Source organism: Lytechinus variegatus, chromosome 8 (assembly GCF_018143015.1).
Source record: "Lytechinus variegatus isolate NC3 chromosome 8, Lvar_3.0, whole genome shotgun sequence".
Taxonomy (NCBI): Eukaryota; Metazoa; Echinodermata; class Echinoidea; order Temnopleuroida; family Toxopneustidae; genus Lytechinus; species Lytechinus variegatus.
The window spans coordinates 42,632,788-42,655,981 of NC_054747.1; positions in this window are offsets into that span (position 1 = coordinate 42,632,788).

Sequence of the window (23,194 nt, forward strand, 5' to 3'; positions counted from 1 at the left end):
CATCTCTAAACCCCTAAAACGAGTTATTACTCATCATTTTGGGGAAAGGGGTTCAAAAGTTAGGTTTTCAAGATGGCATCTGGCGGCCATTTTGGATTTATGCAAATTAGCAAAATTGCCCAAACGGCAACTTTGGGCAACTAAGCTAAATTTGTTCTAGGACCCCATGGGAACACGAATCAAGAAAAAAATTCATCGGAAAGAACATTTCTAGGTTTGTGTATGGAGCCTATGGGACTATCAAATCGACTATACCGAAGATTTTAAAAACTTTCCTATGCATTAGGCGTAGGAAGGTGTACAAATCAATAAAATTCAAACGTTTTACGTGATTTTAATATTAAAAGATGGATTTCCTAGGGAATTCCATCTTTGTTTCCACGGTCCTCTTAATCATCTATCATTCTATGAAGCCCTGTTCAAGACTCCATTGATGAAGAAGTATAAGTCAGATTGATAAAATAAATCATCATGGAGTCCTCAAGACTACCCCAGGCTATTCTTACTCTTGAGAAATTTCGTCTTCGTATGGCGATTCGCTTTGTAATTACCCCAGTATTATGACACACGCACAAACATGACTCGACGGTCATCCAGCAGGCACGCTATCCCCCGGGCGCGGGCCGACCGGCTTGGGAGTAAAGCTGGGGAGAGAGGACCAGGCCTTATGAAATTGTAATGGATAGTTATAAGACTTTTTACGAATGAAAATTAACCATTCGCTGATATACAATAATATATACAATTTACGCTGATTAATATATAAAAAAAAATTACTGGTATAGGCAAAAGAACAAACGAAAATTATTACCATGTTTAGATTATCCGTTTCCCTTGTTGAACTTGGTTGCTATACAATATGATAAATGAGAAACGTAGCGTCGAGGGCGTCGGCGTCAAGTCTTCCTCGTCCATACTCAGCTAGCTCACTTGTGTCATTGTTCATACTTTATTTTTGTTGTTGGTTGTGGTATTTTGGTTGTGATTTTTTTTTATTGCTGATTGCTAAGAAAGCATAGTTGTACCATAGTTTACCATGCCCCCAGTACCATCAGTACCATGGTACAACCCTGATTATACCATGCATACCTTAAAAAGTATGATACTCACTTTCTGTACCATGGTTTTACCATGGTATTACCATGGTAAAACCATGGTAACTATGGTACTTTTTACAAGGGTGAAGGCCAAAAAAATCGCAATCTTACGCTGCGATAATGTATGTGAGAGATGAAAAATACCTAAACTCATAAACAAGTGTAAAAAGGAATGATAAAGATGATGTCACATATCTTTAATCGCTTGCCGTCTTGTCATGAATTAATTAATACATTAATTAAACATATATTTTTCACAAAAAAAATAAAAAAATCTTAATTCGATAAGTAAGACTAGTTCAATTATTTTACACGAGAGTGTGAAATTCATGGCATTAGTTCATTAATCACTTTGTTATTTCAACACAATTTTGTGTTATCTTAAAACTCACATAAAACAGGACCAGCTCCCCGAGGCATCCGTCAATCGTCATCTCTAGGAGCATTTCAGCTTTCATTAAAGACATTTATTTTTAATAGTTAATTTACTTGTTATTCATGTATGTATGTATTTTTTCTCAAACAGTTTTGATTTTGCTCATTTTGTAAAGCGCTGTGATATAATCATTGTGAAGAGCGCTATATAAATACTATATTGTATTGTTATACTGATACCTTAGAGTTTTCATTAGTTATTAATTTATTTTGTGTTTAAGTGCATGCCAAAAGAGAACGTACGTTTGAGGAGTAGGTGCAGACAAGAAAGTCGGAAAGAGCCAGGAGATGGGTGTCAATGATGATTCCTTTTAATGAGTCCACTGTATACCTTGTAGTAATATTGGCTGACTGAGTATTCATGCTATCACTTAGAAACATATAATCAGCATATCTGCCAAAAGAACAATAAAAGGAGCAAAACTTTTGCATAAAGGACATATAAAAATGTCGCCCGATCAAAACAGGCGAAGTAATGGAGAATTGCTGCCTCCCATGGAATAAACGCATGGACCTAGGAAGCGGGGGTGCTGACCCCCACCCTAGAAATTTTCCTAGGGATGATACGTGTATTATTTTCCATAGGCAGCATCCCCATGAAATCACGTTCGATCACCCTGTATTTTTTCAATATGTTATAATGTTCATAATTATCACATCAAACAATCAAAAATATCTTACTACTGTATTTAACACATTCCAATCACATATATCCCTCCTAACGCGAGTCTATCATGCTCTGGCACTCCGATACAGACGTGGTCGCGCGCGATACGTGATAACCCATAGCGTTATATAAACCTAAGCCCTAGAGGGCTCACTTGAGAAAAATTCATGTTCCGTTTGATTTACGGCGGCCATTTTACATCAGGGCAACGGAGCGCACGACACACACAGTTTACAGTGGAGAATATAGAGCTGCAGTCAGCTGATCGACGCGACGCCGACACGAAGAAGGCAACAATGCCAAGCTCTTGTGCCTGTTATGGTTGCTCCAATCGTTGGAAGAGTGGAACGTCTATTTGTTTCCACCGGTAAGAAAACTCCCGTTATTATGAATGTAAAATTTGTTGAACTTAACGTTAAAAAAACTCCCTTGGGTTGGGAAGTTGGGGTGACAGAAGTTGACGTAGGCTACTCTTAACATTAGCTGCTACTGCTAGTAATTACGTATGTGGGACTGAACAATTCTAATTGCTGTTTTGTGGGCCTGGACTTCTGAAGACGAAGCTATGCAATACATTGCGAGTCAGAAAAAATGTTACACTTTGAATTAATTATTCTTTTTTTAAGAAAATGTAGGATTCAGAGAGAATTTGGCATTATCGTGATATTGGGAGCCACCGTTCACGTCATACAGCAACGCTTTATTCAGTCACACGCACGGTTCCCTGTCCCTATTCCCCCTCCATTCACTTTGTACACAAGTGCCCGTATACAAATCGACGAGCTGTTCCCAAAACCACGATTTGGCAGAGAATTTCTAGCATGTATGGATAGATAGATCTACCCTAGAGAGTAAACTTTCCTGTCAATTGTTAAAATTTGTTTCTGTGTGTGTTGTTGACAATGACATGTTGTGGTTGAGACGTGAATAACAGCCATGCGCATGACAGCCATTCACCATTGTCATGATTGTTTGTAAAAGTGTCAAAACCCATTTGCAGCAAGTCGGGTGATTACCTGCTGAATCAGAGACAAAAGCAATCATAATAAACATAGATCCTAACGTGAGGTCTAGATCTACGCATAAACTTTACAATCATTGTTTGTGCGAATGCTTTTATGTCTGTTTCAGCAGGTAATCACCTGACTTCGCGCAAATGAGTTTTGACATTTATCAAACATAGAAATTAGTCTGAATTAGTTGAATTTTGATCGTGATTTACCTTAGACCATAATGAGCTGCAAAACATACAGTAGTCCTCTACTCACTACCTCGGGTGAGGGTTTGTGTTCGGTCCACTCCCTTTCACCCTGTTACACTACCCTCTTTATAGAACACACTTTTATGAATTGCATTTGAAATTAATTTACCAAGTACATATTCTTTTAATCCTGCAATAATAACTGTCCCAAAAATATTTTAGCAGTGAAATGTTAACTACTATATATATATATATATATATATATTTTTTTTTTTTTTTTTTTTTTGGGGGGGGGGGAATTTAACTTGTTCATGGATATTAGTGGAATTAGTGGAATCCAACCCAAATAAAAAGTTGTTTGTAGAGGAAGAAGATGAATCAGACAAGTTGATAGGTGAAGTTTGAACAATATCGGTCAAACGATCAAGTTATGAATTTTCAAAAGTTGTGAAAATCGGTAATCATTATACCTATGGAGACTTCAAATTGGCCGCACATGTGATGTTATAGTGATGTCAGGCATAGACTACTACTCTTCCATGTGCCCCAATACTTAAAATGACTAAAATCTATTTTTTTTTTCAAAAGTTTTATTTCAAATTATGTTTTTATTTCATGTGGACATAAAACAATATGCCACCTGCGATATATTTTGATTACTGCCCCAATGGAATAGCTACTTAAGAGAAAACCACAAATCCCTGATAATTTAGTACATGGCCTTTGTGGAGGTTATCCTTGCGCCATGTCAAAATTTACTTACACAGTTGCCAATTTGAAATTTTCATAAATTGGCAAGATCGTAATTTTAAAGCAACCATAACTTTCTTATTGCTTGTCCGATTTCTTTCAAATTGTCACCAATCTGTTTTATTTATTTCATCCTTTCCCACACATGTTATGACCAAGGTTGGATTCCCCATTAAGTAATGAAAATGAAACCGCACATTCCATAGAAGTCTGGACGAAGTCTTTTCTATTCTGGACTTAAACCTTTGTTTAGCATGTATTTATGAGATTACCATCCTCTGTGTTTTGAGAAAAATGAGTTAATCTTCTTGCAGATTGAAGCTAAGAAATCTTATAGACAGTTGAAAAGAAAATATTCCTCACTTTGTTTCATATGACGTGTTTCCTCTGATGTTATTTTTCACTACAGGTGTTCATCCAAGGGATGACAGAGAAAAATACAGGCATACCCTGACGGCACAGGCAGTCCCTTATTTGTTTCTGTTATCCACCCCTCAAGCAGCCTGTCATCCATGCGAGGAAGCCCCCCATTAAAAGAAGTCTGCCAACAGAGGATACGGTACCATCTGGGCCTTCACCCAAAAGGATTCACGATGACCATTCATACAATTTAGTTGGTGGTGATTTTTTACCTGATTGCTAAGAATGCAAGAATGCTTGTAAGCAAGCAACCAGAGGACCGACGGCTTAAGGTCCTCTCCGAAGGACCTGGTACTGAGGATTAATGCCTTACCAAAGGGCACTAGCGCACCAAATGGGAATCGAACCCGGGTCACCGGAATACGAATCCCCGCTCTACCGACTGAGCTATCGCTCCTCTGAATGAGGAGTTGAAAGGAAAGATGCAAGACACTTGGAAAAGGCTTGCTGAAACAATGAAGGAACTCAAGTCTGCGAAAAGAAAAATCAAGACGAGAGAGAAGACCATCTCATCTCTCCTTAGAGCAACATTTTTGTGATCAATAATATTTAGAAGATGAAGATGACTATTGTGAACAGTTCATTAGGCATTTCATTTTGCTGTACATTAAGATTGTTTCCCATCATCACAGCAGGCCGTTCACTCGTCGTTTAGCCATTAAAAAGGCCTCGTAGAAACCTATTGTGCGCCAGCTCCAATCCCATGAAAGAGAGTAAAGCTAATCTACACTGCGTTCAATAAAACCTGATCGAATCTGTTTAATAGGCCTAAAGTGTTTAAAGACTTAAAGCAACATTCTTATGATCAATAATATTTAGAAGATGAAGATGACCATTGTGTACACGGGTAGTATTCTGAAATCCATTTTATCTCAGATAAAATAAAATATTTTATCTCCGTTAAAATCAGTGAGATAAAATACCCTTAAAATCTCTCCGAATTGGTATTCTGAGAACAATTTTATCTTCATTTTATCTCTGTAAGACACACCTATTTTTTAATCAATATCCAATTAGAAACGCGCTTTCATAGCTCTCTGATATCACTCAACCAATGGAAATCCATTCTGCCAGGAGGTGTGGCAAAGAAGTGAGATTGCATCAATTTATTGACTTCACATACGCTTGCACAATACGCTCACGCGTCTTTCAGAGATTTCTCTTTAACAAAAATAACAATACTCTCATCTTTTTTCGAAGTCTATTTCGCATCTTTTCAAGCATCGTTTCAAAGACAATATTAGTCAAAAAAAGTCTCATGAAATACTTCCTAATTGTACAGGAATAACTTTAAGGTGTTGTTCTCAATGAATATATAATTTTTCTTCATTTTCATTTCAATATTTTGAGTTGATTCATGTAAAAATATTGACGAAATCAATGTCGCGGAGATAAAATAGCCCTACCCTCTTTTAAGTTTATTTTATTTTTTCTTCAAAGTAAATTGGGCGCAAGCACATCATCTGCGTTGAAATGTCCAGATACGCGATGGGTATGTCTACGCTACCACCGCTCTGTTGCGTATCATCATAGATACGCAAGATAAAATTTGTACGCAAGATAAAATATTAGATTTTATCTGAGAGATAAAATGTCATCTCAGAATACCAATTTCATTTTAAGAGATAAAATATTTTAAAGATAAAATTACCTCAGAATACCGCCCCAGCTCATTAGGCATTTCAGTTCCCTGTACATTAAGACTGCTTCCCATCATCACAACAGGCTGTTCACTCGTTGCTCTGGCAATGGCGGAAGCATACATGTCATTCAACTTTGCACAGTCAAAAATTCAACCTGACAATTAGACCTTTTTCTAGACGTATTTGTATATTACTCAAACTTGGACTGTAAAAGCCAACCTTGAAATTCAGGTTAGATTTGTTTAGGCACATAGGCGGCGGAAGCAGGGGGGACAGGTTCCCCCCCCCAAAAAAAAATGGGTTGGGGGCGGTCCCAAAGACCTTATAATATATTACTAGACCGAAAGCTGCGCGTGCGTTCAACACAAAACAAATGAGATTAGGCTCCGCCTACCGCGATCATTTGAAGACAAAAATAAGCCCTCATTGACATTCATGAGCGTAAATATATTCATAATCCGGCCTTTTCATTGGATAAGAGCGTCATTAATACGCGATTTCCCCGATTCTCTGTCATCGATACTAGTCGTATCGTGTTACAGAATTAATCATTCATTTTTTTCATTACGTCATCTAATATATTCATTCTGAAACTTTTCTCTCCACACGAAAAATGGACCTACGAATACTCCGGTGAGTACGTATAAATTGATATAACCACATAAATTCAGTGGATTATTTACAAATTTCACACTGTATTTTGTGATCTTAGGTTATTTTTCTACCAAATTAGAGAGTTTGCTATCATTCTTCTGTTAAAGGAAAGCAGAATTTAAGATTTTCATCGTCGCCCAGTGCAGCCTCCATGTTGCTTGCAGTGTTGCGGTAATGCCGCTGTGTTAACCACATGTATTTTGTACGGGCTCCTAGCCGATTGGGCATCGAGAGAAATTCGGGCCGGTTTGGTTCACCTCCAATTAACAAGGACCAACCCACGATTGATTAAAACAAGAAGAATGAAGCTTCTTTTTGTACACTGTAACGTTAGATCTAGAGGGAGATGGAGGGAGATCTGCATCTATCTTCAGTAGATCGAGACCCAGTCAGGAATAAACTGTGAAGTGGAGTGTGGATGAAGATATATTGCCTGTCATTGTGTCAATCTTCACTTTCAGTTTCAGATATCAAATTTATTTTGCATAACTTCAGGCTTCTGCATTTAGCCCCCACCCATTTTAACTTATTGTTATTTATAAATATAGTTAGACTCTGTCTTAGAAATAACTAGACCAAAAGCTTCAGTCTCTCTATTTTGGTTGTTCCGCTGAACTGCGTTGGCTCACTCACGAATAGTAAAATGTCAGAAATTGTTGAATAAATCCCCAGAAACGACGGTTATTCCTGTCTAAGAAATAACATGCTGCTCTGCATGTTTGTCTTATTATCAATAGATCTAGGACCTAGATCTAGATAGGCCTAACGTTAGATCTAATTTCTAACTTGGTTAACAGAGGATCTAGTGTTGCTTCTTATTATTTTAGACTTTACTTTTATTCATCTATTCTTTTTAATTCTAGGCCAACCTAATTCAAATCTAGTCATCTAACTTATACTTCTCCCACCCGCGACACTTACCCCAGGGCTTATGATCTAGGTCTGTAATTTAGGCCTAGATCTAGGTCTGGGCCTAAACGACTCCATTTACCTACAATGTATGAGTATGACTGTCAGTGTCAGTGGACCAAGGACTAGATCTAGATCTACTCTTGGTCAATAATGGCAATGAAGTTTAAACTTTTAGCCAGGAATAAAAGTCAGAGTCAGATATCAAATCCATATAGATCTCGGTTAAGAACCAAAGCTTTACTTTCTAGGTCTAGATAGATCGAGAGTCCATCGTTACTATCTAGATCTAGACCTTCGAGTAATTTAGATACGCAAATGTTCTTGCACAGCTCTGAGTCTTGGACTAGATCTATACTTTCTTACTTTACCAACAAATGTAATAACGCCCACAAATGTAATAACACTTTACCCACAAATGTAATAATTTCACCCACAAATGTAATAATGCACTTTACCCACAAATGTAATAATTTTTGATCGCCCACAAATGTAATAATGACTTTACCCACAAATGTAATAAATTTGAAGGGGTTTTTGGCAAATCCGTTCTGAACTAAAATCGTATAGTAATGCGTTCAAATAGCACAAAAGTGCAAAGTCTCTTTTCCTGACCCGGTTAATTAACAAATTAGAATATAAGTCCAAAGTCTTTATTCCAAACCCGGTTTTTTCAAAAATTATAATATAAATCCAAAGTCTTTATTCCAGACCCGGTTGTTTCAAAAATAATAATATGAGCCCAAAGTCTTTAGTCCAGACCCGGTTGTTTCAAAAATTATAATATAAATCCAAAGTCTTTATTCCAGACCCGGTTGTTTCAAAAATAATAATATGAGCCCAAAGTCTTTATTCCAGACCCGGTTGTTTAAAAAAAATCATATGAGCCTACAGTCTTTATTCCAGACCCGGTTGTTTAAAAATAATCATATGAGCCTAAAGTCTTTATTCCAGACCCGGTTGTTTAAAAAATAATCATATGAGCCTACAGTCTTTATTCCAGACCCGGTTGTTTAAAAAATAATCATATGAGCCTAAAATCTTTATTCCAGACCCGATTGTTTCAAAAATTGATAATATAAGTCCAAAGTCTTTTCTCCAGACCCAGTTGTTTAAGAAATTATAATATAAATTTAAAGTCTTTTTCCAGACCCTGTTGATTAAAAAATTATAATATAAGTCCAAAGTTTTTTTTTCCAGACACGATTGTTTAAAAGAATAATAATATAGTCAAAAGTCTTTTCTCCAGACCCGCTTGTTCCAAAAAAATATAATATAAGTCCAAAGTCTTTTTTTCAAGACCAGATTATTTCAAATATTATCATATAAGTCCACACTAAGTTACAATAATGATGTTCCGATGGAATAAAAATGAGAATCGAGCCTAGTCTTCTCTCCAGACCCAGTTAATTAAAACTGGTGGAATCAAAGTCTTTGTTGTTGTTTAAATTATACTGAAGGTATTGTGAATATACGTGCTATAAGTAAATTGAGAATCAAGCATAGTCTTTTCTCCAGACCCGGTTATTTAAAACTAAAAACTAAATCCCTATAGTAATGCCTTCAAATAGCACAAAAGTCCAAAGACTTTTTCCAGCCGCAGCATATGAATTTGTAACCCCCGATTTCTTTCACCTAATTTGAAGCTTCTAATCAGCCCGGGTCAGCTGCGCGCACACACAGAACCGACTAAGCGTACAATTGTCGCTCAGCTGTGCGGTTGAATCTGATTGGATCGGATGGGATCACGCTAGGTTCGCGACCGTTCTATTTAGAGCAAGGGTGACACGGAGGTGGGCATGGTGGGAGGGACACATACGGCGATTTATTGAGACTGTTTCAGCAGGCATTGTTTCTTGTCATTTTCTTTTCAAGGAATGTGAGATGCAATTCATTAGCTGTCTCATCGCTCTCTGCCTACGTGATTATTTACTGAAGATTAGTACAAATGTCGCCTCTCTTCTTCATCCTTTTCTCATTCAATCTCATCGATACCCGGTGTCGGGTTTCTCTTCCCCTCCCTCGTGGAGAAATGAAATGCGCAAATGTAGCAAAGTTCCCCAAATCAGATGGAGGCTCCAATTTCTTTAATATTTTGACGGTTTTTTTGTCCATCCAATGAGAATCATTTATATATCAAAATGTTCAGAATGAACTAAATGACTTAAATCTGTTACCATTGGTAAAAAATAGCCCGCTCCGGAAAGAAACCGCCAGATCTAGCCGGAAGCGTTCGGTCAAAAAGTTCAATACCACGGAAATTTTGACCAAATTGATGGAAAATAAACAAAAAATGTGCGATGGCACAACAAAAAATAGTGATTTTACATCACCATAACAAAGAAGAGTTACATTTTCTAATGCTTTTTCTGTTGGTGAACTAGGTCAATCAGATCAAAAGATATGGTTGAAAAAATGGGGGAAATGGCACATTTTTGCGCCTTTTCACGGCGGCGCGCGGTGTGTTTGAAGAGGTTGACGCTTAAGTGTATGGGTAAAATCCATATGTTGTTTCAAAAATTATAATATGAGCCCAAAGTCTTTATTCCAGCCCCGGTTGTTTAAAAAAAAATTATATGAGCCTACAGTCTTTATTCCAGACCCGGTTGTTTAAAAATAATCATATGAGCCTAAAGTCTTTATTCCAGACCCGGTTGTTTAAAAAATAATCATATGAGCCTACAGTCTTTATTCCAGACCCGGTTGTTTAAAAAATAATCATATGAGCCTAAAATCTTTATTCCAGACCCGATTGTTTCAAAAATTGATAATATAAGTCCAAAGTCTTTTCTCCAGACCCAGTTGTTTAAGAAATTATAATATAAATTTAAAGTCTTTTTCCAGACCCTGTTGATTAAAAAATTATAATATAAGTCCAAAGTTTTTTTTTCCAGACACGATTGTTTAAAAGAATAATACTATAGTCAAAAGTCTTTTCTCCAGACCCGGTTGTTCCAAAAAAAATTATAATATAAGTCAAAAGTCTTTTTTCCAGACCTGATTATATCAAATATTATGATATAAGTCCACACTAAGATACGATAATGATGTTCCGGTGGAATAAAAATGAGAATCGAACCTAGTCTTCTCTCCAGACCCAGTTAATTAAAACTGGTGGAATCAAAGTATTTGTTGTTGTTTTAAATTTTACTGAAGGTATTGTGAATATACGTGCTATAAGTAAATTGAGAATCAAGCATAGTCTTTTCTCCAGACCCGGTTATTTAAAACTAAAAACTAAAACCCTATAGTAATGCCTTCATATAGCACAAAAGTCCAAAGACTTTTTCCAGCCGCAGCATATGAATTTGTAACCCCCGATTTCTTTCACCTAATTTGAAGCTTCTAATCAGCCCGGGTCAGCTGCGCGCACACACAGAACCGACTAAGCGTACAATTGTCGCTCAGCTGTGCGGTTGAATCTGATTGGATCGGATGGGATCACGCTAGGTTCGCGACCGTTCTATTTAGAGCAAGGGTGACACGGAGGTGGGCATGGTGAGAGGGACACATACGGCGATTTATTGAGACTGTTTAAGCAGGCATTGTTTCTTGTCATTTTCTTTTCAAGGAATGTGAGATGCAATTCATTAGCTGTCTCATCGCTCTCTGCCTACGTGATTATTTACTGAAGATTAGTACAAATGTCGCCTCTCTTCTTCATCCTTTTCTCATTCAATCTCATCGATACCCGGTGTCGGGTTTCTCTTCCCCTCCCTCGTGGAGAAATGAAATGCGCAAATGTAGCAAAGTTCCCCAAATCAGATGGAGGCTCCAATTTCTTTAATATTTTGACGGTTTTTTTTGTCCATCCAATGAGAATCATTTATATATCAAAATGTTCAGAATGAACTAAATGACTTAAATCTGTTACCATTGGTAAAAAATAGCCCGCTCCCGGCAAGAAATCGCCAGATCTAGCCGGAAGCGTTCGGTCAAAAAGTTCAATACCACGGAAATTTTGACCAAATTGATGGAAAATAAACAAAAAATGTGCGATGGTACAACAAAAAATAGTGATTTTACATCACCATAACAAAGAAGAGTTACATTTTCTAATGCTTTTTCTGTTGGTGAACTAGGTCAATCAGATCAAAATATATGGTTGAAAAAATGGGGAAATGGCACATTTTTGCGCCTTTTCACGGCGGCGCGCGGTGTGTTTGAAGAGGTTGACGCTTAAGTGTATGGGTAAAATCCATATGTTGTTTCAAAAATTATAATGTAAGTCCAAAGTCTTTTTTCCAGACCCAGTTATTTTAAAAATTATAATATAAGTCCAAACTAAGATACCATAATGATATTCTAGTGGAAAAAAAGAAAGTCGAGCTTAGCCTTTTCTCCAAACCGTGTTATTCAAAAATTGTAAATAACAATACAACAACAACAACAACAAAAACCGTATAAAGACCCCATAATCTTATTAATGCCTGATAACATGGACATATAGCGTAGTCTTTCAGCCAGACCCAGTCATTTGTTTTTGAAAATAAGGCTAATGGTAAAAATATAAATAACTCCAAATCTAATACCAAGTAATCCTTGAACCTAAGAACATGTTTTTAAAAAGAGGTTTAGAATGTTGTCTTTATTCCAGACGTAATCATTACAAAAATTACGAAAAAAAAATCTTCTAACATAAGACCCTATCATATTCTCTTGGAATAACATTAGTTGTAAAAAACGTACTCTTTCCTCCAGACCAGGTAATCTAAGAAATGAATTAAAAAAGATAATCAAATCTACAACCAGCTTTCAAAAGTTACACCCAGTAAAAAATATGTCTGTACCCCACACCCAGATTTTTTTTTGTATAATAATACTAAGACCCCTACAAAACATTGTAATTATGCATGGGCAAAGAAAACGTCCATTTTCCAGACTTGGTTATTATTTAAAGATAAAATTGTCTAAAAAAATACCCACTAATCTAACTACTGTCTAATAACATGGAGATCGATTTCCTCCAGCCACTATTATTTCAAGAATAAAAAAAAACAATAAAACCCAACCCCCAACAACGAATCTAAGAACCAACAATCCTCCAAATTAAGACCAAGTACAAAAGCACATGTTTAGAGCGTTGTCTCTATTCCAGACCCAGTCATTTAGAAATTAATTCAAACAATCTTAAAAACATAAGACTTTGTCATATTCTTATTCCTGTTGAATAACATTATTATTATGCTTAGACCTTCGTCTTGACCCAGCTATTTATAAGATAAACAAATATTGAAAAAATCAAAGCTAAGACCAATCTTTAAAATTAAACCCAGTTAAAATGCTTGGGTTTAGAGAGTTGTCTTTACCCCACATCCAGTTCTTTAAATACAAATTAAGCAAAAGATTAATCTAAAAACTTAGACACAAGCATTTCCAAAACTATAAAACCCTGTGATAAGGCATACCACAAAAACGTCAAATTAGTAAAAGGCGTAAATATTAAGATCTGAATGGTACGCGCCTTAAAAACCCAAAATAACAACAACAACAACAACGTTATTCTACATCAATGATATTGTGGCGTCTTTGTTAATATTGTTTGTCTGTTATTATCGTTTCTAATAATTTCCTATTTTGAAATAACTGCATGGGTCTAGAGCAAAGACTACACCATATTTAAAGACTGGGCGTTGTGCGCCTGTAATCCAAGCTATGTGGGGAAGTTACAAATTGATGCAGAGATTCGAGGTTCGGGCCCTGGTCACGTCTTTCGGATGGTGACGTTAAAGGTCGGTCCTCAAGATGTTGATGGACCTGAATCCACCGACGGGACAGCCTAACTCCGTAACTCTGGTACGGGTGTGGGAGGGGGCTCTTCTTTCTTTGCCTGTCTCTCTTTCAGTCATTTCAAATCAGTTTTTTTCCTATCTTATCACTTCTTGATCACATAAATCCTCTCTCTCTCTTTACTTAACGGGTCAATATAACCCCAGAAAATATATCTTAGGCCACTGAGATTATTGGAATTGTAACTAATAAAAAAAATGCTGAATATATTACAAATGGTGCTTGGTACACTAAAAATTTAAAGTACCGAAGAACTTGTTAAAACGTTATCCCCTTTTGTTAGAATGATTTTCATTTATATAATTTCTCATAGATCGTCGATCAACAACCTTATCGTTTACGGGAAGTAATCCCCATATTGTGTGCTGATGTCTTATTCCTCAGTTTTTTGTTTTATATGTGTTTAAAAGTTTTGGGTTTTTTTCATAAAAAAAGGAATGAATATACAAGAAATAATAATAACAAACAAGTGGAATGCCTCTAACCTGCATTTGCCTGCATTTTTGTGCTATATAAACGCATTACTATAACGTTTCAGCTTTTAGCTACCGTGTCTGAAGCAAATAATATGCTTGATTTTCAATTTACTATTAGCGTCTGGAGAAAAGACTAAGCTCGATTCTCATTTTAATTCCACTGGAATATCATTAATGTATCTTATTTGGGACTAAAATTATAATTTTTGAAATAACCGGGTCTCGAAAAAAGACTTTGGATTTATATCATGATTTTTGAAACAAATGGGTCTGGAATAAAGACTTTAGATTTATATTACAATTTTTGAAACAACCGGGTCTGGAGAAAAGACTTTGGACTTATATTATCATTTTTGAAACAATCGGGTCTGGAATAAAGACTTTTGGCTCATATGATTATTTTTTAAACAACCGGGTCTGGAATAAAGACTTTGGACTTATATTATCATTTTTCTGAACAACCGGGTCTGGAATAAAGACTTTTGGTTTATATCATAATTTTTTAAACAACAGGGTCTGGAAAAAGACTTTGGATTTATATCATAATTTTTGAAACAACCGGGTCTGGAATAAAGACTTTGGTCTCATATTATTATTTTTTAAACAACCGGGTCAGGAAAAGAGACTTTAGACTTATATTATAATTTTTGAAACAACCGATTCTGGATTAAAGACTTTGGGCTCATATTATTATTTTAGAAACAACCGGGTCTGGACTAAAGACATTGGGCTTATATTATTATTTTTGAAACAACCGGGTCTGGAATAAAGACTTTGGATTTATATTATAATTTTTGAAACAACCGGGTCTGGAATGAAGACTTTGATTTTCAATTTACTATTAGACTTATATTATAATTTTTGAAACACCCGAGTCTGGAATAAAGACTTTGGTCTCATATTTCTATTTTTGAAACAACCGGGTCAGGAAAAGAGACTTTAGACTTATAATATAATTTTGAAACAACCGAGTCTGGAATAAAGACTTTGGTCTCATATTATTATTTTTGAAATAACCGGGTCAGGAAAAGAGACTTTAGACTTATATTATAATTTTTGAAACAACCGATTCTGGAATAAAGACTTTGGGCTCATATTATTATTTTTGAAACAACCGGGTCTGGACTAAAGACTTTGGGCTTATATTATTATTTTTGAAACAACCGGGTCTGGAATAAAGACTTTGGATTTATATTATAATTTTTGAAACAACCGGGTCTGGAATAAAGACTTTGATTTTCAATTTACTATTAGACTACTACTTTAGACTTATATTATATTTTTTGAAACAACCGAGTCTGGAATAAAGACTTTGGTCTCATATTTTTATTTTTGAAACAAGCGGGTCAGGAAAAGAAACTTTAGACTTATATTATAATTTTTGAAACAACTGAATCTGGAATAAAAACTTTGGGCTCATATTATTATTTTTGAAACAACCGGGTCTGGACTAAAGACTTTGGGCTTATATTATTATGTTAGAAACAACCGGGTCTGGAATAAAGACTTTGGATTTATATTATAATTTTTGAAAAACCGGGTTTGGAATATAGACTTTGGACTTATATTCTAATTTTTTAATTAACCGGGTCAGGAAAAGAGTCTTTGAACTTTTGTGCTAAATGAACGCATTACTATACGATTTTAGCTTAGTGGGCGATCAAAAATTATTACATTTGTGGGTAAAGTGCATTATTACATTTGTGGGTAAAGTGCATTATTACATTTGTGGGCGTTATTACATTTGTGGGCAATTATTACATTCGTGGGTGTAACAGGGGGGGGGGGAGACATGTGAAAAAAAATAGAGAAACCTAAAAAATCAGAAAGCGAGGGCCAGAAGTGGCCAATAATACCTAGGGCTGTTTTGTGCATTTTCTAAAATAAAATTGAAGGATGTCATGCAATTTTTTTTTTTGATGAAGGTTTTCACATTTCAGCTCTTACCCAAATCCCTCCCCTATACATACGGCCATGAAAAAGATCAATTCTTATTATTGTACTCTCTTTTTTTTCACAAACAGGTTGAATTTCAAGAACAAAAAAATAGTATAGAGGTCTACCTATATGGTTCAAGATGATGATCATAAGTGCATGCATCATTTTGCACATTCTCATCCAGGTATAAAAAGTTAAACTAACCCATTCAGAATTACAGATACATTACATGCATTGAATGTTTAACATGTTTACATTAAACAAAAATAACCTGAGCCACAAAGAGGTAGGATCTGTACTGAATATACACTTCTTAAATATACAGGCTCTCGAGTCTAAAGTAGAACCAATGTCAAAAGTTATGTACCTTGGGCAAATTTATAAAACAAGGTCATGTCCTTAATCTACTTGTAATTAAATTGCCTTTTTATTTCCTATTTGTTTATAAGCAAAGCAATATTATTTTTTCATGAGTTTAATTTCATGAAATTAATTTTATTAATTCTTTAGAGTGATATTTATATTTGTAGATTTACGATTTTTTTTTTTACATTTTGTCTAATAGGATGATGCAGTTTGACAATTTCCATGGAGGTGATTGATGATGATAAATAATTGGTGAAGTAGGCCTAATAGAACAGTGACTGGACCACAAAGAGAACTACAAACTCCAGGAGTTATATGAGTGAGTGAATTAGTTAGTGATTATTTTTGATAATGGAGGTTGTTCACATTTTTTTGGCAACAAATAGACCTGACTTTGAAAAACCCGTTTCAACTTTGTTTTTAGATTATAGTTAGTGTGGTTAGCAGCATAGACTATACCCTACTGAAGGTGTTAATTACTTCTTCCGGTAAACAATAGGGAAGCGGAAATTGGATAATTAGTAATCCTTCCAGTGACTTCCGGTAACAATAAGGAAGCGGGTATTCGTTAATGAGATGTCCTTCCGGTGACATCCTGTAAACAATAGGAACGCGGATATTCGTTAATGAGGCATCCTTCCAGTGTCTTCATTTATCCGGAAGCACATTCTTTTGTTATAGAATCATTCATGGAGCAAGAGGGGGGGGGGTCACCGAGTCATTTACCTGGGGATTGGTATGTGCATGTGCACCGATAAATAGTTGCCTGGCCAGGATGCTCTCCAGGGAGAAGAGATGGTCCACTTTATGTGTGGAGCAGTGATGGATCCTATGACCAGGGTGATGATAATGACATGTGTAAAATGCTTAGAAACCAACTTATGAAGCGCTATATAAATATAACTATTATTGTTGTCATTATTATTATATTATTATACAAAATCTGAAATAAATTAATACCTCAGCTACCAATCTTTAAATAGACCCACCAGCCTACCCTACCCCATCTACCACACCCTCCCCAATAAATAGGAATGGTTTGTAGATAACACATAACGCAACAACCAAGCGGTAATGACAAAACAGTAGGGGGCGTCTACTTTATAATAATGAACCAAACAAACTAAATTCAAATCTGAAGTATGAAACAATATGAAGATTATTTCATCGAATAAAATCAGGAGTAACATACCAGCAATTGAATTGAATCACAAATATAGAATAAGAATAAAAATGAAAACAGGAAACAAAAAATGGTCTAAAAGTGAAGAGGAATACATGCGCATCATGCCCTTTTAATCACTGACATATATATTCCACTCTAAAATCGTCAAACCGAATGACCAATCAGGTTCTATCTAATAAGGTGGGCGTGTCCACAGAAATATCAGAATGTAATTTATTGATCATTTTGTATATACTCAGACCTACACAGACATATACATGTCTGATTATCCTGCTCGGCAGCTTTTTGGATGCCATTTTTCTAATTTCTGGCCAATTCATCTCACTCGTCTATATTCTTCTTCGAGTAATGTTTCGCACGATATGGGGGGGGGGGGGCGCGCAAGAGTCGGACCTTTAATTACTCTACGACTGATACGAATAGGTCTTAATCTTCCCAAAATACCCCAAAATGCCTCCAAAAATCCAACCGAATTCCATCGGAATACATCCCGAATGTGGCCCGAATGGAATTTGTTGTGGTCACATTCGGGAATACTTCTGGATGGTATTCGGCTGGTTTTAAACATTTCAAAATGAGCTGAATTTTTCAGCGAATGTTCCCGAATTATCTTGCATTTACGGAGGCAAAACAGAATATTCCTGAAACCACCAGAATACGTGTATATGGATGGATTCGCAGCTGATTCGGTTCCGTTCTAACCCTAGCTTTAAGCAAAGGGTTACACCAAAACCAAATTCTCCCGAACAAAGTCGGATCAATTCTGCCCAAAATGGCCTGGATTCGGTACTTATTCATCTCGGATTCGGGAAGCTCCCGGAATCGATTCGGAAGAATCCGGGACCGGGACTATTCTGTTCTCCCTCCCCAACGGAAGCATTCGTGGAGAGATTCTGCTTGTCTTGATAATTTTAAAAATCAGCCGAATATCCTCCAAAATACTCCAGAATGTGGCCAAGACACATTTTTTCGAGCCACATTTGGGATGTATTTGGATGGAATTCGGTTGAATTAATTTTGGGGAGGCATTTGGACAATTATTTTGGGAAGTCGATAGCTCTGATTCGGGACCTATTCCAGACAGATTCGACTCTGATTCGGCCTAAAATTGATTGGGAGAATTTGGTCTTGGTGTTACCTTAGTTTTAGAGATAGAGATCAATTCATAAGCCAATAAAGAAAAATCACTGAAATTATTCAAGTCACCTTCAATCAAGGGACGACAGAAAAAGAAGAAGGATCAGGTCTCTTTGCTCAAATCTTATGTGTCCCTGTTCTAAAAAAATGTACATAGTTGTCAGAGGGGCAGACATGGACAGCTTTTTCTGCCATGAGAACCATTCATATACCCTCCTCTTTCTGACAGGGGAAAACTCTACTTGGGAAAGAAATCTGACCTCTTCAATTGCTTTGAAAAGAAAGATGAAATACTGTTTATCTTTTCCATATGATTTCGTTTTTTTTTAATTGTGAAAGGGGTATGCACAGGATTTATAATTTGCATAAATTTGCATTTTAAACATGATGCTCTCCTCTGGTCGCATGGAAAATCACCATAATGAATGAATTGTGTAACAGTGTCTCATATGCATAGTGTTGTGCTTGTCCCTCGGTTTAAAACCTCAAAATAGGATAGTTGATGAGTTTTACACATATTTGCATAAATTTTGCATAAATTTGCATTAACATTGAAAATTGATTCTTATTCAGGAGCTGTACAGAAATCAATCTAGATTTGATGCCCCGTCAAAATAAATCCTAAATACCCCCACCCCCCGAAAAAAGAAGAAAATGGCTTCTATAGAAAAGTTTAGGGTTGTAATATACATATACAGTAATTCACGGTGAATAGTGTGATGTTGCATAATTTTTGCATAAATTAGCCCTATGAAAAAGGATTCCAGTCATTGATATCGAGGCATCCTATCAAAAATTAATGATTTTGGTACCAGTGACACATGTGGAAAAAAAAATGTGATTTTGACAATTCTATATGTCGATATATGATAATACATGTGTTTTTACATGTGATTTGTATATAATTAGCATAAATTAACCTTAAAAATTGATTCATACTCACCAATTTTATAAAAATCGACCTGCAGTTGAATGTTTAGCAAAAGAAGCCCCAAATACACAAAAATTGGGCATTTGAAAATTATTTTTAGTGAGATATGGTGAATTATGAGTTTTTTTGCATAAAATTTGCATAAATTAGCATTTTAAAATAGGGTGCCCTTCACCGATTTCGGGGCACCCTATCTAGAATTAATGCTTTTGATACCAGGGACCCACATGCAAAAAATGGCGCTTTTGTAAATCCTGTCCCAAAATTTTGCTAAGGCCCCTGACTAATATGAATATATAAGATAATATATGATATAATATGTATAATAATATATAATTGAGTATTGAAAATTCTACTGCTTTTATAGAAGATAACTTTTTATTACAGAATATTTTTTGTATTGAAATACATGCATTGTTAAAAGGTTATATATAACAACAAAGCCCCCCAAAATAATTTTAAACATGAATAAAAAGGAGGAAGGAGATAGGACAAGCAACATTTTCTAGTTATGTAGCTATGATATAAGACCTCCACTCCCTTCAGAAGATTCCATTGTTTGTGCTCTGACTATGGGTATTTATCTCACTTCCTTTCTTTTTTTATTTTCAGATTATTCTTTCTTCTCAATCTTCTTTTTCTGTACTTGGTCTTCTTGCAGCTTTATTTTCCTGTATAATAACTTCATTTGAATCGTCCGCCGCTAGCCTATCAACAGGGTTCCCACGGTCATGGGAAATCGTGGAAAATCCTGGAAAAAAATTTGTGGTCCTGGAAAGTCAGGGAATTTGGAAGATTTATGAAAAGTCATGGAATTGCATTTACCTCATGGCTATGGCAGCTTTCCGTTTTGTCGTGTCTCGCAAAGTTCTCTCATACTTAATTTTCATACTCTGCCATTATAATTGGTGTTCATAATTTCCATTTTCCCAGTTTTGTGACATCCCAAATTCTACAAAAATCCTGGAACATAGTTTCCAGTGGAAAGTGCTAATCAGTCAATGTATTTTTAATATGTCACATTTGTAACCAGTTTTGCATTTTTAGTTGTTTTTATAGAATTTAAATTTAAAGTTTTGTACAATTTTACTCAACGTTCATGACAGTTAGTTGACATATCAAGTCACAACTGATCCAGCAAAACCAGCATGGCTATCAGAACACAATACATTCCAAAGGTTCCGAATCTCTTAGTTACACAAGACATTTCAATTTCTATTTTAGCATCAAATGATGTGTCCTCTCTGGGAAAGTTACTTGAAAATGAAGTTCAATGAAATACCAAAATAGGCATCAAATGTCCAATTTTCAAGATAGACAAGACCAATATTGGGAGAGTTTGAGTTCAAGGAGCATTTTGGGGTAAAAGTTGGGAACCGGTCTATTTCACCTAATTTGAATGTGCTGAATCTGATAAGACCGGTTCCCAAGCCAATTTTTCATGTTTTGACCAACTAATTTGCATAAACAAAATGGCTGCCAAATTGACCATTTATAATCTTATTTCTGCAATATTATTTTATAATATTGGCTTTCAACGATATGGATATTGCAAAATCCTGCATACATAACATGTACCATTCGGGATTTTTTTTTTCTGTTGCGGCTAATTAATTATGCAAATTTATGCATATTTTGAATATTATGCAATAATTTGATAATTACACCGATAAATTTTTATCATTTTGGGTACTAATAGCATTTGTATCATTATGATAATTGTTTGGCCCTTAAATGTAGTATTTAAGTCAATATTTGTATGTATTTTACTGTTCTTTGATATCTTTTTATATGTTCTTATATTTTCTGCCATTTACTTTGTAAATATCAATGGCAAACAAAGACTAAGCTTCAATTATTTAATCATTTGATAAACTTCTTTTGCCACAACTGCTAATTGTACTTAGAAACAAACACACACACATGTTCCCACACCCACACCTGTATATAGAAAGCAATATACTTGCAAGGTATATTACACGTGCCCAATATAAAACACATTGATTGCTGATCCTATAATCATGACAGTTACCAAATTCAATGAACCAGTAACAAAAGAATAGTTCAGAAGTTGGAAGAGCTGTAATCATGCTGAAATTATTTTTTTAATAGATATATTAACATGTTTTATATATCCTTTACAATTAGATCTAATAATCAATTAAACGTATGATTTATGCAGTGTGCATGTAGTTTATCAATCGGATATAAGTATCAGTACATTGTTAACATCCATGTAGCAAAATTATATCCTTTGATTCAGCTCCATCATGGCAGTTTACCAAAGAACAATTTGTTATAAATGCAAAGGGTCTGTATTACTGGATCATTTACTAATTTGGGGGGTCATTACCGATTTATTTATTTGGCAACGATACATTTTCCCCCAAGTCAACCATCAAAGTGATAACGGAAAACCACAGCTTCTATCCAATCCTTGCCTTGGAAGATTCTTTTACGAACGATAAGGAATACAGAAGAGGAAATGATAAAAACATGGGCTAAACACAGATTAGCCCCATGGTAATAACATGGGCAAAACAAGAAGGTTTCTAGCCCAGTCACTGCACAATGCAGAATAAACTTTCACACTGCGTCCTATGGTTGAAAAGTGCTAGGGGTGCCTGATGAGGGCAAACCAGCTTTGAGACAGTTGCAGAAGTCCAATCTTCTTGAGGTTATCCGGTCATGGACAGGATGGATGATATTTTCCCCATCACCTCATGTAAGACAATGTCTGATCTCAGCAATTCTTTGGAGCTGGTAATATGCAGATTGGAAGACATGTGATGTGTGTTTCTTCATGCTCATTGTTCTATCAAAGACTACGCAAAGATATCCAGCCTTGCATACTGGAGACATATAGCTTCCTCACCGATAAAAATTACGCATATGGAGATGACAGGACAAGACATACTTCGCTTTTTATCGTTAAGCTCCAGGAAGTTGATCTTCATTCAATCCTCAATGGCAGCACCAACAACAGCAGCTGCACGAACCCCTCTATCTCCAACTTTTGGATCAAAAGTTAGGTATACAGCTGGATGCCATCAGCATAGAAGTGTATACCAAGACCATGTTGCCACATTATAGAGCCAAGAGAAGTGATGTACAGTTTGAAGAACAAGGGACCAAGGACAAGCTCCCAAGGAACTCCATAGCAAACATGGCAAAAGGTAGTCACAGGAGACTGCATGCCAGTGATGAAGACAGCTTGTTCTCTGTTGGCAAGGTAAGAGGAAAGCTATTGGAGTGCAGAATCATCAATTCCAAAACAGACTGTCAGTCTCCCAAGAAGAATGCCATGTTCAGTTGTATCATAACCGATTGACAAGTCAAACGTATTAACTAAGGCAACTGCTTTCCTCACAGAAAGAGATCTACTGGCTCTACAATCGAAGAAATTCTCGACCTAGACTTTGATAGTGATATCTCAGACTCGCATGCAGCCTATCAGAGCTGGGTAAGCTATTGGATGCTGTTGGGTTTAATACCGATCAAAAGAAGTGGATGAATAATAACCTACAGGAACAACAAACATGTCAGGAACCCACCATCCTCTGGAAGGTATCTTTGTTATCAATTAGAAATAGT